This window comes from Rhinatrema bivittatum, chromosome 1 (genome assembly GCF_901001135.1).
Source record: "Rhinatrema bivittatum chromosome 1, aRhiBiv1.1, whole genome shotgun sequence".
Classification (NCBI taxonomy): domain Eukaryota; kingdom Metazoa; phylum Chordata; class Amphibia; order Gymnophiona; family Rhinatrematidae; genus Rhinatrema; species Rhinatrema bivittatum.
Genome location: NC_042615.1, coordinates 256,264,525 through 256,287,319, shown reverse-complemented (window position 1 = coordinate 256,287,319; position 22,795 = coordinate 256,264,525). Strand labels below are relative to the sequence as shown.

At 41.2% G+C, this 22,795-nt stretch overlaps 1 protein-coding gene and 1 non-coding gene across 4 annotated transcripts in view; one reads left to right on the top strand and one right to left on the bottom strand.

The window, feature by feature from the left end:
• SLC4A11 (solute carrier family 4 member 11) overlaps positions 1-22,795 on the top strand; it is a 726,210-nt gene that overhangs the window by 382,490 nt on the left and 320,925 nt on the right. The window lies entirely within an intron of this gene.
• Positions 15,285-15,356, bottom strand: TRNAG-UCC. The gene has a single exon. It is a non-coding gene; the product is annotated as a tRNA-Gly (tRNA).

Genomic DNA, 22,795 nt, shown 5'->3' with positions numbered 1-22,795 from the left:
GCTCAGCTTATGAAAAATCTGTTCGAGTCACTGCGCTCCTGTAACCTGATGTACCTGACCTTGGAAGGTCATGTTTTTGGTTGCGATCACTTCAGCGCACATGGTCAGTGAACTTCAGGCTTTGGTGATGTATCCACCATGCACAGAGTTCTTTCATAAGGTGGTTCTGCGTACACACCCTAAATTCCTGCCTAAGGTGGTGACGGACTTCCATCTTAACCAGTCTATTGTCCTACCCATATTTTTTCCCAAGTCTTTCGCACCAGGACGAATGGGCTCTGCACAGCTTGGATTGCAAGACAGACTTGGCCTTTTACCTGGCTCTGACAGCAGGCCACAGGAAATCCATGCAACACTTCATTTCTTTTGACATGAGTAAATTAGGAGTTGCGGTTGCCAAACAGACCCTTTCTAACTGGCTGGTGGATTGAATTTCCTTCTGCTATTCGCAAGAGGGATTGCAGCTTGGGGGCCATGTCAAGCCAGAGCCATGGCGGCTTCGGTAGCTCACTTGAGATTGGTCCGCATGGCCGAGATCTGCAAGGCTGCGATGTGGAGTTCTCTCCACACTTTTGCCACCTATTGCTGTTCGGACAGGGATATCCAATATGATAGCAGCTTCGGCCAGTCTGTCTTGCAGAATCTCTTTCAGCTGTAGAATCCAACTCTTCCTACCTATGGCCCATTGTTTGGGTTCAGGCTGTATCTGTTACCAACTGAACCAGTGATGATGTGCCTGTTGGCATCTGGTTAGATGCTTGTTGGTCTTACTGTTATTCGGGAACAACCTGCTTGTCCTAGGAGAAAACAGAGTTGCTTACCTGTAGCAGGTGTTCTAGGACAGCAGGATATTAGTCCTCATGAAACCCGCTCGCTTCCCTGTGGAACTGGGTTTCTCCCATGTTTATTTTATTTTTTGTGTTTTTCTGTTATGAGACTGAAGCGGGACCCCGCGTAGAAAGTGGCATGCTAAGGATGCTCAGTGTGCCAGTCAAATGTATTATCCATTATGACGCCTAGATCTCTTTCCTGGGTGGAACCTAACAGGAAAGAGATCTTGGTGTCATGGTGGATAATACATTGAAATCATCGGCCCACTGTGCTGTGGTGATCAAAAAAGCAAACAGAATGTTGGGAATTATTAGAAAGGGAATGGAAAATAAAACGGAGGAGGTCATAATGCCTCTGTATCACTCCATGGTGAGACTGCACCTTGAATACTGTGTGCAATTCTGGTCACCCCATCTCAAAAAGGAGACACATTATAAAGATCAGCCATTACTCTTTACATGGAAAAGAAACCCATAAGTAAAAACCATCTATTTTAGCCTGACTCCCCCAGCTTAATTGTCCAAGCTTGCAATTATAAGTAATCCAAGATAATGAAAGTAAAAGTATTGAAACCCTAGGAAGCCACAAATATCCATGCACATACACATTCATTCCATACAAATAGACTAAGACACAGACACAACAACACCATCTGTGCTGTAATGATTGTATCTTCTTCTCTATCTTCTCATTTCTGCAGGAAGACACACACTGGGTAAATTAAACTTTATGCATTAAGGGCTGGATTTTAAAAGGGTTACGCGCATAAGGTATGCGCGTAACCCTTTTAAAACCATCCTGCGCGTGCCGAGCCTATATTGCATAGGCTTCTGGCGCACGCAAAGCCCCGGGACGCACGTAAGTCCCAGGGCTTTCTTGGGGTGGGCGTGTCGGGAGGCGTGATGCGGACGGCGCGTCAACGGGGGTCGTGTCGGGGGCGTGATGCGGTCGGCGCATCATCTGGGGGCGGTGCCGCTGCTGTGGTTTCGGCCCGGGGGCGTTCTGGGGGCGTGGCCACGGCCTCCGGACCAGACCCCGGACCGGAACACGGCGCGTGGCAGCCGGCCCGGCGCGCCGTGTTCCGGCGCGCAAAGTTCCGCCTGCTTTGAGCAGGCATAACTTCTGCAACAGAGGTAGGGGGGGTTTAGATAGGGCTGGGGGGGTGGGTTAGGTGCGGGGAGGCGGAAGGAAAGTTCCCTCCGAGGCCGCTCCAATTTTGGAGTGGCCTCGGAGGGAACGGGCAGCGCGCGCATGGCTTGGCGCGTGCAAGTTGCACAAATGTGCACCCCCTTGCGTGCTCCGACCTACTTTTGCTCGCGCCTGGTGCGCGAACAAAAGTACACATTTATTTATTTATTTATTTTATGTACCGTCGTGTGGGGTGAACCATCACAACGGTTTACAAATAAAAACAAAAATCGAGCGATAGAAACATGAGGGGCCGGATTTTAAAAGCCCTGCTCGCGTAAATCCGGCCGGATTTACGCGCACAGGGCACTCGCGCGCCGGCGTGCCTATTTTGCATAGGCCGCCGGGACGCGCGTACGTCCCGGGGCTTCGTAAAAGGGGCAGGAGGGGGCGTGTCCGGGGGTCAGGGGGTGGTTTGGGGCGGGACCAGGGGCATGGCGCCGGCCCGGGGGCGTGGTCGAGGCCTCCGGACCAGCCCCCGGGTCGGGTGATGGCGTGCCAGCAGCCCGCTGGCACGCGCAGGTTTACGCCTGCTTTCGGCAGGTGTAAATCTGCTAACAAAGGTAGGGGGGGATTTAGATAGGGCTGGGGGGGTGGGTTAGGTAGGGGAAGGGAGGGGAAGGTGAGGGGAGGCAGAAGGAAAGTTCCCTCCGAGGCCGCTCCGATTTTGGAGTGGCCTCGGAGGGAACAGGCAGCGCGCGCCGGGCTTGGCGCGAGCAGGTTGCACAAATGTGCACCCCCTTGCGCGCGCTGACCCCGCGCATATCTTATAAAATCCAGCGTACTTTTGTTCGCGCATGTGTAAATTTATAAAATCTACCCCGAGGTGAATAGGTTACAATAAATTACAAATACATAATAGGAAAATAAAAATTGTAAGTAAAAACAATTAAAAGTCATTGCTACAAATCAGAGAAAGCAAAATTCTAAAAATAAAACATTAAAATCGTTGAAGCAAATCAAAGAGAGGGGAAAGAACTATTTAGCTAGATAGTTATGCTGGATCCTCATAGGCCTTCAAAAATAGCTAGGTCTTAAGGCCTGATCAAAATACTTTTAAATCAGCTTGTGTATGTAGTTCTAGTGGTAGAAGATTCCAGCATTTTAGTACCTGTAAGGGATATAGGGCCTCATTTTTCGCACGTGAAACGTCCCTTATCGCGTGCGATACCAAAATGGGGGCGGAGTTGGCCCCGGAAGAGGAGGAGTCGGGGCGTCACCGGGGCCGACTCCGCGAAGACGCCGCGGATGACGAAAAGGTAAGGCCCTTTTCGCGTCCGAGTTTGCGCCCAATAGCTACACCTCCTATGGTGGCGCTATTGGGTGCGAAACCGGCAGCGATCGCACCGCGACGGTGCGATCGCTGCCGGCTAGCGCAGGCCCGCACCCCGTTTCGGCCCCCCGCCCCTTATTCCTTAAAGTATCGCAGGCCTGCGATACTTTAGAAAATGAGGCCCATAGTTCGAGCTCTAACATCACTTAGATGATCAGATCTTACTAAAGGGATGGTTAGAAGACCTTTGTCTGCAGATCTGAGGTTTCTCTGTGGGACATGTATCACTGTATTTAACCAGTCAGTTTGCTCACCGTGGATGATTTTATGTAATAAACACAGTATCTTATAGTCAATTTGTTGTTTGCTGGGGAGCCAGTGGAGTGAAATTAGAACGGGCATTATGTGATCACATTTTTTTTACCTGTTAAAACTCTGACTGCAGCGTTTTGAAAAACTTGTAGAGGACATAAAGTGGAAGTTAGAATCCCGAGTAAGGTGGAATTACAGTAGTCTATATTTGAAAATATCAATAGTTGAAGTACGGTTCTGAAATCATTTAAATTTAGAAGGGATTTTTAGGCGCCTGAGGGTTAGTAACTTGTTGTCCATCTCTGACTTTCAGGGAGATGTGTTTTTTTTAAGGTTTAGCTCACTATCAAGGAAGAGACCCCAAGGTCCCTGGGTGATTCACTAGTTCAATTTCGATCTGATCATTATCCATTTTAAAAGTTGGAAGTTTATTGAGTAATAGCTTTCTATCCAGTAGTAAAATCTCAGTTTTATTGATATTAAGTATCAGTTTCATATGAGTTAGGAGGGTTTTGATGATAGATAGATACATGAAGGCTAATTTGAATGCTTTTTCTATTGTATCATGAATAGGAACCAGAAACTGTATATCATCAGCATACATGAAATGAGTAAGTCCCAGACCTGAAAGAAGATGACAAAGCAGTAACATGTAAATATTAAATAAAGTAGCTGACAAAGAGGAGCTTTGAGCATGCCTGATTCTAAGCTTGTTTTCTTTGAAATAGAATTTTGGATTTTAATTTGAAAAGACCAGAACCATAGTAGAGGGGTGTTTTGATAAACCGATTTCCAAGAGCCTATCGATAAGAATGCTATGATTAACCATGTCAAATGCTGTGGAGAGGTCTAATAGTACAAGCAGGTATTTTTGACCACTGTCGAAACCTCTGAGGACTGTATCGGAATGGAGTAAAAAGTAATATTTCCATGCTGAGGTATTTTCAGAAGCTGTATTGAGATGGGTATAAGATGTTATTTTCGAGATGTTCCATTAATTGTGTCTGCACTACTTTCTCTAATAGTTTGGAAATGAAACACAGATTGGAGATTGGTCGGTAATTAAATGAGTTGACAGGATCCAGGTTGTGGTTTTTTTTTTTTTTTTAAGTATTGGCTTAATTATTGCACATTTTAAGGGTTTGGGAACTTTTCCTTAATCAGACAAAGGTTTTTTATGGATGAGATGGCTAGGGATATTGTGTGAGCAATCGGTTTAAATGAGGAAATGGGAATATTATCCTGAGGGTGTGTTGCTAGGTTGAGTTTTTTAAGTAATAATTCAATTTCATTAGAGGTGGCCTCTTCAAATGTGGTCCATTTTGAAGTATCTTTTGAAGTAAGGATAATTTGTTGAGTAGAAGCAGAATTAAAGCTCACAGTTAAGTTTGAGATTTTTTGTTTAAAAAAAGTCTGCAATTTCATTGCATCTAGATTCAGAAAGTGCACTTTATACGATTCCAAACAGACACAAATCCACTCTTTCTATTAATTGTTCTTTTCATGATAATCTATTTTAATCTTTATTTATATTGGGGTTTTACTTATTATACTTTGTTCTTTTTATTGATTTGTCTTATTCAATCTTGAGTTTTATGACAACCAATTATGAACGTATTGTTGTAACCCACCCTGAACTTTGGTGGGTGCGGGATATAAATTCTTTTAAATAAGTAAAATACATATAACAAAGAAACGTTTTCAGCCAAAAATGTAAAGAAAAGGCCATTTTATTCTGGGTATAATTTGGCACAAAGTAATAGCCAAATTACAAAATAATAATCACAGGTTCAGCTATGTGTCTAGCAATTCATCTGTCATTAAAGATCAGAGGAGAAAGAATTAAGCTACTGATAATATAGAAAGTAAAACACATGTATTCAGTTTCCAAAAAACAAGGGACAGTCAGCTGCAAAGAAAAATTACTTCCACAGAACCAGACCCAGCAATCTGTACTCTCCCACAATCGTTCTCATGGCAAAATAAAGTCTCTGGTTCCAGTGGGGATATCCAAATGCAAAAAACCCAAAAGATTAGATAAATCCAGTCTTCTAGAAATATTGCCAAACAAAAAGTTGGTCACAACTTATCTATGACACAGTCTGGAACCAAACCCTAGCTGAATAGCACTCATTTAGGTCCTCTTTGAGCTCTTGCAAGCTATCAAGCAACTTGTTCTTTATTAGCTAAAATGGTGATTGCCCCATAGGAGAACTTCACCCTAACTGGAAATAACACGGAATTTAATTCCCTTCTAGTGAAGCTCCTTGCAAAGTGCGGCCAAGGTCTTTATTTAGCCGAAATGCAAGCCGAATAAAATATCAGCAATTTTTGTCCATCATATTACAGCAAATTCATCTTCCGATAAGCTTACATTAGCTTAAACATACTGGCATAGTTTAAAATATGAATGATCACCGGCCTGGGGCATGGCGCACCCTTTCGAAATGGCCTGATCCTGTGTGCTCTTTTTCTAAAAATGGACTCTATCTCAAAGTATAAACCTGCAGCTTCTGGCAGCCATACCTAGAATAGTTGTAATAGTGTAGATTCTTTAACACTCTTGGGGATACCAATGATATAGATGTTTCTCCTACCCCTGTTTTCTTGGTCCTCTAATAAATCAAGCATTCTCTCATTGTCTTTCAGTGCCATAACTTGGGCGCTCAGCTGTTCTGCTGCCATTTCCTGACTGCTCACTCTTTGCTCCATATCGGAGGTTTTAAGTATGTGGTGTTCCATACCCTCCTGGATTTCCTCCATCGTTGATTGTAGCTTATTAATTTGATCCTCCAGAATTGCCGACGCATTGCAAGATATTTCTTTGATCAACTTTTCTTTAAATTCAAGCAGAGTGAGTTTCTATATCTGTTGCCATCTTGGCTTCCACTTAATTGGTCTTCTCACGAACTGACTGGGAAGATTTCACTGATGTCAGGTCATCCATCTGTAATAATTTCAATGCCGATAAGTAAAAATGCTCACTCTTAAGGCCAAAAACAAATATTGAAAAAAAAAAAGTATGATGCAAGCAAAATAGAAGGATTTAGTAGCTGACCCCCAAGACCACCACTGCTCTGTGACATCTCAGCTCGCCACCATCACCAGAAGTCCTACACAAAGATTGAAAAAAAATAAAAAAGCATGCTAAAAGTGCAAGTTAGAAGACTAACCTGTGGTGGATTATTTGTTAGGTTCAACTGTGCATCTGTTGGACCCCACAAATGATTTTGTAAATTATTTTCAGTTATAAGTATATTTAAAATCCAATTTTGTTTATATAATTTACATTGAAATTACAATTTGACCTGAGATGCTGTAGATATGAGCCTGTTTCACCCATGCATGTTTTCAACAGATATTTGCCCTTCTATAGTTGTATTTTATAATGCTAAATGTATATAAGCACTTAAAAGAAAAACCAAACTGTTTACAACTTAGCAGCTTCAATTATTGATTTATGTGGATTTCAGCTGAGGTAGCCCCTGCCCATCCAGGGTTCAGTTGCCATGAGTCTTCCTTTGGTATTTCCTTGTGGGATTTTTTCCCTGTTCCCTAATAGCTAATTGCAGAAGTGATCCTTGATCAAGAAGCACAAAGCTTCACTGCTTTTGGAGCCCGTACATTGCAATTGCTGGATCAAATGTTCTCAGGATCTCAGAAGTGATTGGAGCACACAACTAATAACTAGGAGTATATGAACGTTGTGAAACAATTGAGAAGGGTGGTGGTAGCTGTTATCTTTCCCTTATGGAACAGGAACATTAAAGGTTCTGTACTTTTCAGTGTCTGAGAGAGAGTTTCCTGCCCCATTTTCTCCAATAGTAAGTTGTAGGTAACAATTTTGAACTTTGCCACAAAGCTGCTGGGCTTTTGCTTTAGCTATTCTTCTAGATTTTATGAACTTGAATTGCAGAGTTCAAGCAGGAATAAATACTGTATTACTGTTTTTGCTAAGGGCTTTGAATCAGGCAAAATACAGCACCTGCATTTGTTGTATAAATTCTGCTTTTCAGTTTCAACACCCGGCTTCAGCTATGCAGGTAATTTGGGGGAGACAGATAGTCTAAGCATGTCTCCTTTGTTAAATATATTTAATTTCTTGAGACTTCAGAGTTGATTTGAGTCTTTGTGACCTAATATTGTATTGTATTATTTTTATTTCTAAGGAGCAAATCACCATGAAGGGTTTTTTTGGTTGTTTTTTTTAAGCACGACTACAATAACAGTCAATCTTGCACAATACCTGGAAGACCCAGGAAAAAGACCAGGGAACAATGGCATCAGGCCTGTAGTAAATAAGCCTAGACAATAAAGACAATTATGTTTTTGGGTTTTTTTTGCAAAAGCCCAAATGTATGTAGGCCCCTTACTTACAGAGTCTGTATTATGTAACAGACACTATTTTTGTATAGGGTCACCTTGCTTTAATTTAAATAATCATCAATAGTCCATTTTTTGTTAGTTTTTTGTTAGAAATTTTTTCATTATAATAAAAACTAATGTCACACACTCCAAGAAAGGGGACACAAATACTCATCTACTCCGTAGTAGTAGTGCACCCGACACAGCTGTGTTTCGGACGAGGTTGGACTGCATCTCCTAAAAGGAGATGCAGTCCAACGGGGCTGCCATGGATTATTAAGAAGATGCGATTCCAAGGAATTACAAGGCTTCCCTATGACGCTCTCAAAAAAAGTAAATTTTGAAGGACACCCCCTGAAGCAGGACGACCTCGTCCGAAACACAGCTGTGTCGGGTGCACTACTACTACGGAGTAGATGAGTATTTGTGTCCCCTTTCTTGGAGTGTGTGACATTAGTTTTTATTATAATGAAAAAATTTCTAACAAAAAACTAACAAAAAATGGACTATTGATGATTATTTAAATTAAAGCAAGGTGACCCTATACAAAAATAGTGTCTGTTACATAATACAGACTCTGTAAGTAAGGGGCCTACATACATTTGGGCTTTTGCATATATTGTTAAGCGATAAAAAATATACTGGTGATACCTTTTGTTGTTGATATTGTTGGTAGACTATTCGGTACACTGGAGTACAGTGGATGTGGGTTATTTTGTTTGTTTTTTTTTTTTAACATCTTGAAGTAGGCCAGGCTACTGCAGAGCCAAAGCTTTCTGAGGAAAAGTGTTTCAGAGCTAAGGATCTTCCACTAGAAAGGCCCTGCCACCCACCTGCACAAATTAAACACATGAATGACAATTTCTTTCCAGTAAGGAAAAACAGTTGTGACCCAACTAAGCTAAATCTCAAAAAAGAACACTTGCATACTTGCAATAGACAAAATGGCTGGTTCTTTTGATTTTTATTACTATTATTGTCCAGTTTATATGTTTTGCATTCATGGAAAGTTCATTTCTGTAGCACTGTTATGCTTTGTTGGCCATGGGTCAGCACTGTGACTGGTCTAACTCACCCCCGGATGCTGCCAGCCTCCTTCGCAGCAGGAAAATCGAGCGCCACTGAAGCAGTGAGGAAAGCCGTTATGCGGCCCTTCCCTGAGTTCCTCTGGGCGCACGCATGCTCGATGCTCTGACATTTATAGGGCCCACCACATGGGAACTCAGCTTCAGCCCCTTCTGATGATGACAGCAGCTCCCAGATATTTAAAGGCTTGTCTGCAGGACAGCAACACCTCAGCAGCAGGTTCACCTGTCTTGCAGTGTGTTGCTATCTCCGTGCCTTGTTTTGCTGGCCCAATTCCTGCTCTGTGTTCCTGTCGTCTTGGCTTGCCATGCTGCCTTGCCCTTGTGCCTTGCCTTGTGTCCCTGCTGTCTTGCCCAGTTTGCCCTGCCTTGGCCTTGTCTCGTTTGTTTTGGTCTGATTCTCTGCTTTTGACCTCTGCTTTAGATTCCAACCCCTTTCCTGGATACTGTCTGCCTGTTGCCTGCCCTGACCCTTGGACTGGAGCCGGATACTGTCTGCTCGCTGCCCACCCTGACCATTGCCAGTACCTGGACACACTGACCGCCCTGTAAGGGACACTTGCCTAAGTCCTGCTGGCCCCTGGAACCCAAAGGCTATACCCATGGGGAACAGGACTGGTACAGGTGAAGCTCCAGTCCCAGTCCCTGTAAAGCCAAGTCTGCCAGCTGTCGGCATGGCCTAGTAGGTTCGCCTACTAGGCTGTATCAACCACGCCACATCCATGAACAAGCATGTGTTAAATGTTTGCCTACAATGAATTTATTTACTCAACTGCCTCCCTGGTCAAACTGACTGCTCAAGGTGATGTACAGCTAAAATTTCATTTCCAAAAAACCCCAAATATACCACAATAAACACATTAAAACATAAAAGTTAATCAGCTCCAAAGTGCACAGCATCCACAGAAAGTTACACATGAATCCAGCTACACTAGCCCTTAAACAGAAAGAGCCAACTTTGGAGTTTCTTGCAAAGGACAACCCCAGCTATGAAAAACATCCTAGCGAATAATTTCCTGATTACTTTGCAAGTGGGCACCATTAGTGAAGTAGAATAAATAGATTAATAAAATCAGATACCTCTTTTGGGAGTTTTGTATGCTTTGAGGTCTGGGAATATTAGCTGCTGTGGAACATAAGAACATAAATGCAATGCTGGGTCAGACCAAGGTCCATCGAGCCCAGCATCTGGTCTCTGACAGTGACCAGTCTGGGTTATAAGTACCCAGGAAATCTACTTCCTATTAACACTCCCAGAAACAGTAATAGCTTTCACTAGTCTACCTGGCTAGTATGGACTTTTTCTCCAGGAACATGTCCAAACCTCTAAATCTGGCTATGCTAGTCACCTTTGCCATGTCCTCTGGCAACAGATTCCACAGCGTGATTGTACATGGAGTACTTTAAATTTGCTGGTTATTAGTTTCATGGAGTGTTCCCTTGTTTTAGTATTAATTGAAAGGGTAAATAATAATCTTTATTCACCCATTTCACGATTTTATAAACTTCTAGTATGTTCCTTCTCAGCTGTTCTCTTCCAAGACGAAGAGTCCTAACCTGCATAGTCTCCCTTCATAGAGTGGCCGTTCCATCCCCTTTATCATTTTTGTTGCTCTCCTCTTACACCTTTTCTAGTTCCGCTGTTTTTCTTTTTGACAAAGGGTGGGTAGAACTGCACACGGTTCTTAAGATGCAGTTGCGCCATGGGTCGATACAGAGACAATGTGATATTTTCTGTTTTATTCTCCATTTTTTTTGGATCATTCCTAATAATCCCATCTCCAATCTTGCAGCCGCTGGGCTGCCTTGGAGGAGAAAGGTCACCTGGAAGGAGAAGGTGAGCATCACCTTGGTGAGGCAGGAAACAATCCTGTAGCTAGGCCATGCTCTCAAGGTGATGTAGAATCCTCTCGCACCAAGAATATGTCTCCTGGGGCATGTACTCAAGAGGTAAGGGTTTGGATGGCCATTGTAGTTGGTGATTTGATTATTAGGAAGGTTGATAGTTGGGTGGCTGGTGGACATGAGGATCGCTTGGTAACTTCCCTGCCTGGTGCGAAGGTGGCAGACCTCAAGTATCACATAGATAGGATTTTAGATAGTGCTGGGGAGTTTCTGGCTATCTTGGTACATGTGGGTACCAATGACAAAGGAAGGTGCAAGGAGGGAGATTCTGGAAGTCAAATTTAGGATTTTAGGTAGAAAATTGAAATCCAGAACCTCTGGGGTAGCATTCTCAGAACTTTATCCTGTTACCTTAAAATTATAAATAAAAAAAAAAAAAAAGAAGTGCTCCCTATTTCATGTGCAGGACCCCAGAGGCAGCAGAGCTTCAGAGTCTCAATGCATGGATGAGACGATGGTACAGGAAAGAGGGTTTTAGGTTTGTTAGCAACTAGGCATCATTTTGGGGAAGGGGGGTTCCAAAAATATAGGCTTCACCTTAACCAATGTGGAACCAGACTGTTGGCACTAACCTTTAAAAAGGAGATAGTGCAACTTTTAAACTAGATGATGGGGGAAAACCGACAGTTCAGAAGTGCATGGTTTAGAATGAAGTATCCTTGAAGGATACTAAGAGAACAGGGAAACTAGAGAATTCCAGTAGAGAGGTTGCAATAATGTTAAAAGGGACCAGATGCCTTTAAGTAAAGAGCAGACAGAGCAGAAAGATTCCAAATTACCCATCAACTGATAAGCAAGTTGTTAAGACAAACAAAAAACATATTTTGAAATGTCTATATACAAATGCTATAAGTTTTAAAAATAAGATGGGAGAGTTATTTATTTATTTAAAATCTTTTCTATACCGTCGTTTAGTAGTATACCATCACAACGGTTCACATATAGGCACATATAGCACAATGTATACGCAAATGTTCCTATTATTAGAAAAGAGGTGCCTCATGATCTCGGTGACATCGTTTCATAGTAATGGCTAAGAGTTTAGTGATGATTAATCTGACCTGTGACTAAGATAAAGACTGTTAAAATATACATTTAATTTAAAAGGTGCAAAAGACAGACCATGACATACATACATATATTGTGCTAGTGCTGTATGAAGATTTTATGTGTACAGCTTTTAGCATTTTATTCTCTCTCGCTCTCTTTGTGGAAAGGCTTCTCTAAAGAGCCATGTCTTTAAGCTCTTTTTGAAAGTCTTGAAATCTCTCTGTAGTCTTACCTCTGTGGGCATGGTGTTCCATAGTAACGGTCCAGCCAATGATAGTGCTCTTTCTCTGACTTGAGTTAGTTTTGCAGTTTTTACTGAGGGGATGGTTAGAAGGGCTTTGTTGGCGGATCTCAGGTTTCTGTTAGGGACGTGGACGCGGAGTGCTGTGTTTAGCCATTCTGCTTTTTCGTCATTGATTAGTTTATGTATAATGCAAAGGGTTTTATATTTTATCCTGTATTCAATTGGTAGCCAGTGTAGTTCAGCTAGTGTTTCAGTTATATGATCTCTTTCTCTTTTTCCTGTCAGTACTCTTGCGGCTGAATTTTGGAGTATTTGGAGTGGTCTTAATGTTGTGTATGGTAATCCTAATAGTAAGGCATTGCAGTAGTCAGTGCTTGCAAATATTAAAGCTTGTAGGACAGTTCGGAAGTTAGTTTGATTTAGTAACGGTTTAAGTTTCCTGAGGACCATTAGCTTGGCATATCCTTCTTTGACTTTTAATGATATGTGTTGTTTGAGGCTGAGTTCTGTGTCTATTATTACACTGCGGTTCCGTACTTTCTCGGCTATTCCAATTTTCTGATTATTTTTTAGTAGGATCGGGGATTGGATGACTGTCATGTTTTTTCGTTCAAGATGGAGGAATTCAGTTTTCTCGATGTTGATGACTAGTTCCATTTGGTTTAGTAGCTGTTTAATAATGTCAAGGTACATGATTGCTAGATTTAGTGTTTTTTCCAGTGAGTCTTCAATTGGTAGTAAAATCTGAATATCATCGGCGTATATGTAGTGTATGATACCCAGTCCAGCTAGGAGGTGGCACAGAGGAAGTAGGTAGATATTAAAGAGTGTAGCTGAGAGTGCTGATCCCTGTGGTATGCCAGTTACTAGATTTATTTTCTCTGACAATGTGTTTTTTATTTGAACTTGATAATATCTGTTACTTAGGTATGATCTGAACCAGGCTTTAGTTTTTTCCTTTAATCCAATTTCATCGAGCCTATTTAGCAGTATGTCATGATTTACTGTGTCAAAGGCAGAGGATAGGTCGAGCATTAGGAGGATGTAATGTTTCCCACTGTCAAAGCCTCTCATTATGCTATCAGTCAATGAGAGTAGTAAGGTTTCTGTGCTGTAATGTTTGCGAAATCCGTGCTGTGAAGGGTAGAGTATATTATTGTTGTCAAGGTGTTCAGCTAGCTGTTTCTGGACTACTTTTTCTATTAATTTTGCTATTAGTGGCAGATTTGAGACTGGTCTGTAGTTACTCAGTGTAAGTGGGTCACTGTTCTTTTTCTTTATTATTGGTTTAATTATTGCTCCTTTTAGGTTATCTGGAAGGTATCCTTCCTCTAAGGAGAGGTTTATGATTTTTGTTAATGTGGGGGCGACCATGGGGGTCATTTTCCAAGGTGTTATCGCGGGAGATAAATTCGCAAATCGCGCTAACAGCCGTTAACGCGATTTGCGAATGCAAATTCGTAATTTTATATTCAGGGGGCGGAGTTGGGGCGGAGCATATGTAAAACGGGAAACAGTTTTCGTGTGCCGCGAAACAGCTGCAGTGTTAGCGCGGCTCCTATCGCGGCCAATAGCTACAACACTTTCAGTTGCGTTACCTTGTGCGCTACAGGTCAGTAAAGGGTTATCGCGGTCCACGAGAGAGCGAGAGAGAGAGAGAGAGCGAGCCTTGCTATAGTGCCTATGCCCTAGACAGGTATTTGTATCCCTATGGGAGGGCCACCTAGTAACTCGAGGTGGGGATTAGGTATGAGCGTAGGGGGTTGGGGGCCACTTTCACATTCAACATGAGACGTACGGAGTTCTTTCCGTACATCTCATGTTGAATGTGAAAGTGGCCCCCAACCCCCTACGCTCATACCTAATCCCCACCTCGAGTTACTAGGTGGCCCTCCCATAGGGATACAAATACCTGTCTAGGGCATAGGCACTATAGCAAGTCTCTCTCTCTCTCTCTCTCTCTCTCTCTCTCTCTCTCTCTCTCTCTCTCTCTCTCTCTCTCTCGACAAATGCCTTATTTGCATGGGACACGCCCCCTCATGTGTTACCACTGCGATATTGGAAACTGAGGCCCTATGTTGGCTAGTTTCTTTGTCGTTTGTTAGTATGGTGTCAATTATATGTGGGGCTGGGTTTATCTTTTTTATCATGGTTTCCACTTCAGGTTCTGTTATTTCCTCAAATGTGGACCAATGCGTACTGTCTCTTATGTGCATTTTGATTTCTTGTTTTGTTGTGTTTGAAATTTTGTTTTTGAGGTTTCTAATTTTGTCATTGAAGTAATGAGCTATTTCATTGCATTTGTTTTCAGGTAACTCAGTGGGAGCTTCTGTTGTGTCATTGGTAAGGTTTTTTACTATGGTGAATAATGTTCTAGGATTATTTGCAAATTTTTCAATTTTTGTTCTATAGTATTGTTTTTTTGTCTCGAGGATTGTTTTTTTGTAGTATGCTAGGTGTTTTCTATATCTAGTTAGGTTATCATTAGTTCTGTGTTTTTTCCAGTCTTTTTCTTTTTTTCTCAAATTTTGCTTGATTTCTTTTATTTACTCCTTGTTATTTGTAAACCGGGTTGATGTGATGCCTATCATGAAACTCGGTATAACAAAAACAATAAATAAATAAATAAAAATAAATTTAGAGTAGATGAAATAAGATGGGAGAGTTAGAGTAGTTGTAACTGCTACTCCCTGCAGTTACTTCTTTGCTTTTCTTGTAAACATAATACAAATCATTTCAGTGTAACATAGTAAGTGACTGCAGATAAAGACCCAAATAGTCCATCCAGTTTGCTCAACAAGTTGTTTAGGTTAGTAACGGCCACTCTGTGCAGGTTACCTCTGTGCCTTCTGTTAAGGGTAGTAACTGCTGTTGCATGCAGGTTATCCCATGCAGAAATGTTACAACTAAAGTTAACATAGTGTGATGATTTTTGTGTGTTGGTAGTGGTTTCTGTGCAAAAAGGTAGCCTTTAATCAAAAGGCAAGAACATCTTGAAGCTGGAGTTGATTTCAGGTCTAATCAGATGCTTTGTATTGGCTGGGAATTGAACCCAAGTCAACTGCTTGGAAGGCAGCTATGCTCACCACTATACCACCAATGCTAGTGTTTGAAGCTGGAGTTAAGTTAGCTACTATAGCAGGACTACAAATCCCAGGATTCCAATCACCTAATTTGAGAAAGGTGGTGCAAAAAAAAAAGGCTTAGTCAGAGGGAGGCTCCCTAAGGCTGCTAGTTCTCATAAAAGGAACCAGGAGGGAACAACAAGCAGAGGTGGAGAGAGACAGAAAAGGGCATTTAGCTAACAATGGCTTACAGTGCTGATGAGGAGGAGACAGAACTAGATGGACATTCCCAGTTCTAAGCTTAAATCTGTTGCCCAGAAAACAGTAGGGAAACTGGATATTTTCTTGTGATTTGGGCAGCATGTTTAGGAAGCAGCAGATGGTTAGACTTGGCATCAATGTAATAGAAGCTATTGTGGCACACTAATTCTGATATAGCACAACTCCTAGGAAAGCCAGAGAGTGACAGCTTTAAAAGAAAAAAAAAAGATGAAACAAGGAGAAGAATGTTTGCTCTACTTTGTTTAAAGTTATTAACTAGAAATAATTTGGGAGAGAGACAAGCTCAATATTAGGGACAGTGTAGGAAGGCTGAGCAATATATACCCAGACATATTAAATAGAACATACTTTAACTAGTGCTGGAGTAGTTTGTCTGTCTGTTAATTGGCTATTTGTGCTTTGAAACCCCTAAAGTTGGGAATGCTGAAGTCATGAGTGAAAGGTCAGTACTTTGCAGCCATGCTTGATCATCTCTGATCTTGTATGCTTTTCTGGAAACTGGTGATTAGAAAACCTTGAACCTTTAAGTTTGAAATGTACTCTGTCAATAATACTCTGTAACTTGTGCTGCAAGCTATATAAGTAGAACTTGAGACTGTAAGGGTTACTCTAGTCAGTCTCTTGGAAACTCTGGCATGGAATTCTTTTAGTCTGTGCAAATCATCCCAGGAAGTGTAGGACTCTGAGCAGTATTTTTCTCCTTATGTTTTTGTATCTGTTTGGAAACTTAAAGGTTGAGCTGTCTTAAGCCTTCCTACATAGCTGCTTCAAACCGTGACTGCTATGCTTGAGTGTTAGCTGTTACTAAATAAAAAGAATTTGGGGGAATTGAATTGTGACTTGGTTTGGAGTCATTATTAAGGACTGGAATGGTGGTGCAAGGGTTTTGAAAAACAAATATAAAACATTACAAGAGTTGTCACAAGGAGAAAAGAGTCCTTGTGGCAACTCTTGTATGCTGACGACATCCAGTTTTTTGTCCAGGTTTGTTCTTCCTGGACAGAAACAGTTGATCTGGTAAATCTGTGTGTATCGACCATTAAGCAATGGCTACTCTTCATCAAGCAGTCCATATGTATTCCGCACATTAAGAAAGGTGGATGGAAGGCAAAACAATTATTGGCATGGTTAAAATGTGACGTGAAGGGGATATTTTAGCCAAAAGATCTTCATTCAAAAATTGGAAAAAGGATCCATCAGAAAAAAATAGGATAAAGCATAAGCATTGGCAAGTTAAATGAAAGACATTGATAAGACAGACTAAGAGAGAATTTGGAAAGAAGTTGGCCGTAGAGGCAAACACTCAAACAATTTTTAAAATATATCTGAAACAAAGCCTGCGAGAGAGCCTGGATGATCAAGGGGTTAAAAGGCACTTAGAGAAAAAGAGTCCATCGCAGAAAGATTAAATGATTTCTTTGCTTCAGTGTTTACTGAAGAGGATGTTGGTGAGATACCTGTTCCGGAGAAGCTTTTCATGGGGGATGATTCAGATCAACTGAACCACAAAAGTTGGATCTAAACTCTGTGTCTCCAAGGACCCTTGCCTCTCTTTTGCATCTCCTTGCATGTCTAAGGGCCAGCAAGAGGGTCACAAAAGTCTCCCCTTTTGCTTCCTCTTCCTACAGAATGAAGACAAATAACTAAACAGTAATAGTACTTTTGGCAGCTTAAGTAAGGGTTGCTAGATGGCTATCATGTTGCTTAAACCTCTCCCCCATATAAACTCATTTCAGTCCCAAGAGTTTAGATGGGGCAGGGGGTTAGTGTTAGTCTCAGTTTAAGGTGGTTTGGACAAGAGTGTTTAGTAGTGTGAAAGGAGTATGAATGGTTTGAGAGGGTTTTCTAGCTTTAAAAAGAAAAATTTAAGGCAGTGCATTCTGTTAGCTGTTAGAATCATATGATACCTGTACTGTAGATTTTTGTTGATTCTACTCTGTTGTATTAGTATTGTTTGTATAGATATGCATAGTTGTTTTCTCATAATGAATATATTGGGAATGCCCTTCAGGATACCAATTGTAATGTTTCTATTTTTGCTGCTGAATAAAAAGTGGAAAAAAAAAAGCTTTCACTATACAAAGTGCAATAACTTACTGATTCCCTAGCATGTGCTATGCATAGATCTCTTGCTAACTGTCCTATGTGTAATAAAGGCTTTAAATAGAGCATAAAAAAAACCCAGCAACTGTCCCAAAAGACTGGAGGATAGACAATGTGACGCCAATTTTAAAAAGGTTTCCAGGGTGATCGTGAAACTATAGACCGGTGAGCCTGATGTCTGTGCTGGGCAAAATGGTAGATTCTATTCTTAAAAACAAAATTACTGACCACATATATATAGTTAATGGGGGAGAGTCAACATGGTTTTTGCAAAAGGAAGTCTTGCCTTACCAATTTACTAGTTTTTTATTGACGGTGTAAATAAAAATGTTGATAAAAGTGAGCAAGCTGATATAGTGCAGTAGTTCCCAACTTGTGGTCTGCAGATCCCTAGGGGGTCACCAAACCATAACAAAGGGTCCACAGGAAGTGATATGGATCTGTTCTCTCTTCTATCCCCCTATTCTCCTGAGAAGAGAGCCTACACTGAGAAAGAAGAGGCCCAATATGCCACTGGCGCATCCCAGCCAGAAACAACTCGAGGCAGCAGGGCAACTGGCACACCTATCCTGCCAGCGGCTGAAGATCAAAGATTGCTCAACGGGCTGCTAGTGCACCCATCCCGCCAGCAGTTAAAGATGGAGAGGCCCGACAGGCCACCGGCATACTCAGCCCGCTGGTGGCTGAAGATGGAAAGAGGCCCATAGGCCGTTGGTGCACTTATCCTGCTGGTGGCTGAACATGGAAAGAGGCCCACAGGCTGCCAGCACACCCATCCCGCCAGCAGCTGAAGACTGGAAAAATGCCACATGGTCACCACCACATCATCTCAACTCGCTAGCAGCATGAGTGAGGAGACAACCACAGGAGCCCCCTGCTCTGCAGACTCCAGGAAACAGAGGAAGAGGCCCAAGTGAGGATGTAAATGGGAGAGGAGGAGGAGGATGTTTGTATGAGAGGGAATGTGTATTAGAGATCATGTGTGTGAGCATGTGTGTCTGTTTGTGAGAGCATGTGTATATGTGTGAGCATGTGGATGTGTATGAGTGACCAGGTTTCTATGAGTGAGAATGAACATAAACGTGTGTTTGTGTGTGTGTGGAGAGAGAGAGAGAGGGAGCATGTGTGTGTGAGAGAGGAGAGAGATTGTGTGCCCCCCTCCTAATCCACAGCAATTTCAGGACGACTGGAAATCAAAAGTTCCCAGGTATGAAGAGTGGCGAATTTTTAAATCCTTGTTAGTTTTAATTGTTGGATGCTGTTTGATGTCTGTTTTGAAATATTTTATTGGTGTTTGGAGAAATTTAAAAATAATTTATTAGATTGCAATTATTGGATGTTCTATATATCAGTTTTTAAATATTATTTTTATTTGTATGATTTTACTATTATTATTAATTTATATTTCTTGATTGTTTTGTTTGTTTTATGAGGAATACAATGTTTTTGTTTTTCCATTGTTGCACTGCAGTTTCCAGTTCAGTTTTTGTCTGCATGTTTGTATTTATACTTTATGGTCTCTTTATTTTGTATTTGGCATGGGTCTGTCTGTGTTTTGCATGTGTGATGTAGGTATTTGCTAGCTTTGAGTTTCTATATAGGGACCTAGAACTGCTGGATTTGTTCAGTTTTCCTAACAAGATGTATTTTGGTGTTTTAGGGTCTCTTGTAATATTTGCAATTTTGCCTTTTCATAGGTAGGATTGTTACTGTTTGAGTCTGACAGTTAGGATGTTATAGTATGGCAGGTTTCCTATAGGTCCCAAGTACATTTTTTGCAGGATTTTGTATTATACAATTTTCCTGGTAGTGGAGGGAGTTTGTATTGCTGTTAATGGGGTGACACCAGCATTTGATGATTTTTTTTAATGGTGAATGTAAGGGTAAAGGGAAATGTCCTTGTTCTGCTCTGCACCCTTTGTAATGGAGTTTCTATGAATGCAGGGTACTGTAGAACTTGAAGTGCAGGTTTTATATTGGGATTCTGTCCCACTCCTATATAGAAGACATTTTATTGATTAATGCACTTTAATAATTTTGGTGATAGTTTTCTTAGATGGTTGAAATTGGCCAGGTGTTTCTTTGTTACTTATAAGTTTTTTCTGTCTAGAGATGCCACAGACATGCATGCCCAGCACTTTGTGACAATGGTGCAAAATGTTTCTAGCAATGGGGGTGTCCTATCTCTGCATATATGGAATTTGGTAACAGGCAGGTGTGGAGAGAGCCATTAGACTTCTGCCAAGATCAAACTAACAGGGTGGTTTCCGGGGCACAGATTTTCGTAGGAAAAAAAAAAATAAAAAATATCATTTTGGGGAGGGGAGAGTTAGGAGGGATATGTGCACCAAACCTCTCACAACATCTCCCTTTTAGTGATGTGGGCCTGTCTCAAACATCCCTCCTTCCCTTTCTCACCAGTACCTCACTCTCTGTCTCTGCTTCATGCTCCATCCCAACCAGTCCCCCCTCTCTCCCTCCATCAGTCCGTCATGCAGTTCTCTCTCTCTCTCCCCCTCTACCAGTCCATCCCCATCAATCTCTCTCCCTCTCTATCAGTCTGTCCCCACCAATCTCTCTCCTTCCCTCCACCAGTCCATCCCTACCAGTTTCTCTCTCTCCCTCCACTTCATTTCCACCACGTTGTTTGCTCTCTCTCTCTCTCTCAATACATTTCTACCAATTTATCTCTCCTTCCACCAATCCATTTCCACCAGTTTCTCACTCTTTCCCTCCAACAATCTTTCTTGCCGGTCTCGCTCTCCCCTCCAGTCCATCATGGTCAGTCTGTCTCTCTCTCTCCCTCCACCTGTTTATCTCTACCATTCTCCCCAGTTGCTCCAGATCCAGCTGTGTGGTTGCCTGTAGTTTCACTACATAAGTTATTGAATATAAGTACATTCTTGCACATTTATTGCTGTGCTTTGCAATTATATGCATTCCATTTATATCAGTAAGCATTATTTAATAAGTTTTATGTATTATGAATGAGCCTGGTGTGCATATAAATTCTGTATTATTACATTAATCACTTTTCTAGGTATGGCACAAAACTGCAGGTAAAAGTGAAAGGGAGGCATGTGGGGGTCCATGAAAATTTTGGAGGTTGAAATGGGGTCCATGCTCCCCAAAAGATTGAAACCCCCCCATTATAGTGTATTTGGGTTTTCAGAAGGAATTTGACAAAGTCCCTCATGAGAAGACTCCTCAGGAAATTTGGAGGTCATAGGATCAGAGGTAATAACCTCTTGTGGATTGGTAACTGGATAAAAGACAAGAAACAGATTCTATTTTAGTATATTCATAAATGATCTGCAGAAAGGAACAATGAGTGAGGTGACCCAATTTGCAGATGGCACAAAATTGTTTCGAGACCTTAAAACAGGAGCAGATTATGAGGAACAGAAGAAGGACTTCATGAGACTAGGAGACTGGGCACCTAAAGTGCAGATGCTATTTAATGTGGACAAGTGCAAAGTGATACACGTAGGGAAAAATAACTCTAATTACAGGTTAATGATGCTGGGTTCCATATTGGAAGTCATCACTCAGGAAAAGGACCTCTGAGACCTTGTCAATAATAATACCTTGAAAACTTCGGCTCAATGTATGGCGGCAGTCAAAAAGGCAATTACAATATTAGGAATTATTTGGAAAGGAATAGAGAACAAGAACATTTATCGCATGCCGGCTGGCCTCGACTGAAGAAGAGGGACTCTGTGCCAATTGAAAAAAAAGTTTGAAAAATGGACTCAGAGTAGAGCTCCACTACCGCGAGGCAACTACTTTGCGGGAAAAAAAAGAGACTGAAGGGGGACCCCAGCTGGATGCAGGGTTGGTGCTATGCTGAGCATGCTCAGTGCGCCAGTCAAAGTTCTAGAAACTTTGCCAACATTTTTTCCGTGCTGGGCTCCATCCTACGTTGTCACCCATGTGTGAGGACTAACATCCTGCTGTCCTAGGAGAATTAATCTGAATTTCCCTCCTGCCAATCTTCAACCACTTGTTACATGATTAACCTAATTTATAGGAATTCTGCTAGTTAAAATTGTATATATTGTGTATTGTATAACTTATTTATTCAATTCAATGTTGTCCAAGTTCCATAGTTTCCCTGTTCTCTGTAAGACATTCGTGTTAAGTCATTTCTAAGTTCTATGTAAACCGAAGTGATTGATAACATTGTTACCAGAACGTCGGTATATAAAAATGTTAAATAAAATAAATAAAATAAAAACACCTGTTACAGGTAAGGAACTCTGCTTTACCCGTTCAAATAACACTAAGACTAGGAGACACTCCATGGAACTAGCAACCAGCAGATTTAAAACAAATTGTAGGAAGTATTTTTTCACTACATGAACAATCCAAACTGTGGAATCTGTTGACAGAGAATATATTAGAACATTTAAGAAGGGCATTAAAACCTGGCTCTTTCAACAAGCTTTCACATAACATTAGTCGATATACTTAATTCCTCACTCGTCATGCTTATAACCCAGTTAACTGTTTTATTGGACCATTAAGACTTTTATATAGCTCTTAATTGTATTTTATGATATTTTAATTGTACTTTTATGATATTTTGAACTTTTTATTGTATTTTATGTTTACTGTGATTGCTTTTATTGAATCATATATTTCATTTATTGTAAACCGATGTGATGTATCCTACGAACATCAGTATATAAAAGCAAATAAATAAATAAATAGATGATCAAGGCAGCTGAAATGGGGTTGAAAATAGGATTGGACGAGTTCCTGATGGAAAAGTCCGTAATCAGTTATTAGCCAGGTAGACTTGGGAAAACCAAAAGTGAGATACAAGAAATAGATCAGCAGCTAGGGATCTGCTGGGTACTTGTGTCCCAGACTGGCCACTATCAGAGATGGGATGCTGGTCTTGATGGACCTTGACCTAATTCAACATGGTGGTACTTATGTTCAGGCCAGTCTGTAATATTATCTTACATTAGTACCTATAGTACCTTAATGTAATCTGCTTTTATGTACACTTTGAAGTACTGAAAAGCAGAATATAAAAATCTAAATAAATAAAATAAATACATGACACATAATATACTAAAGATGT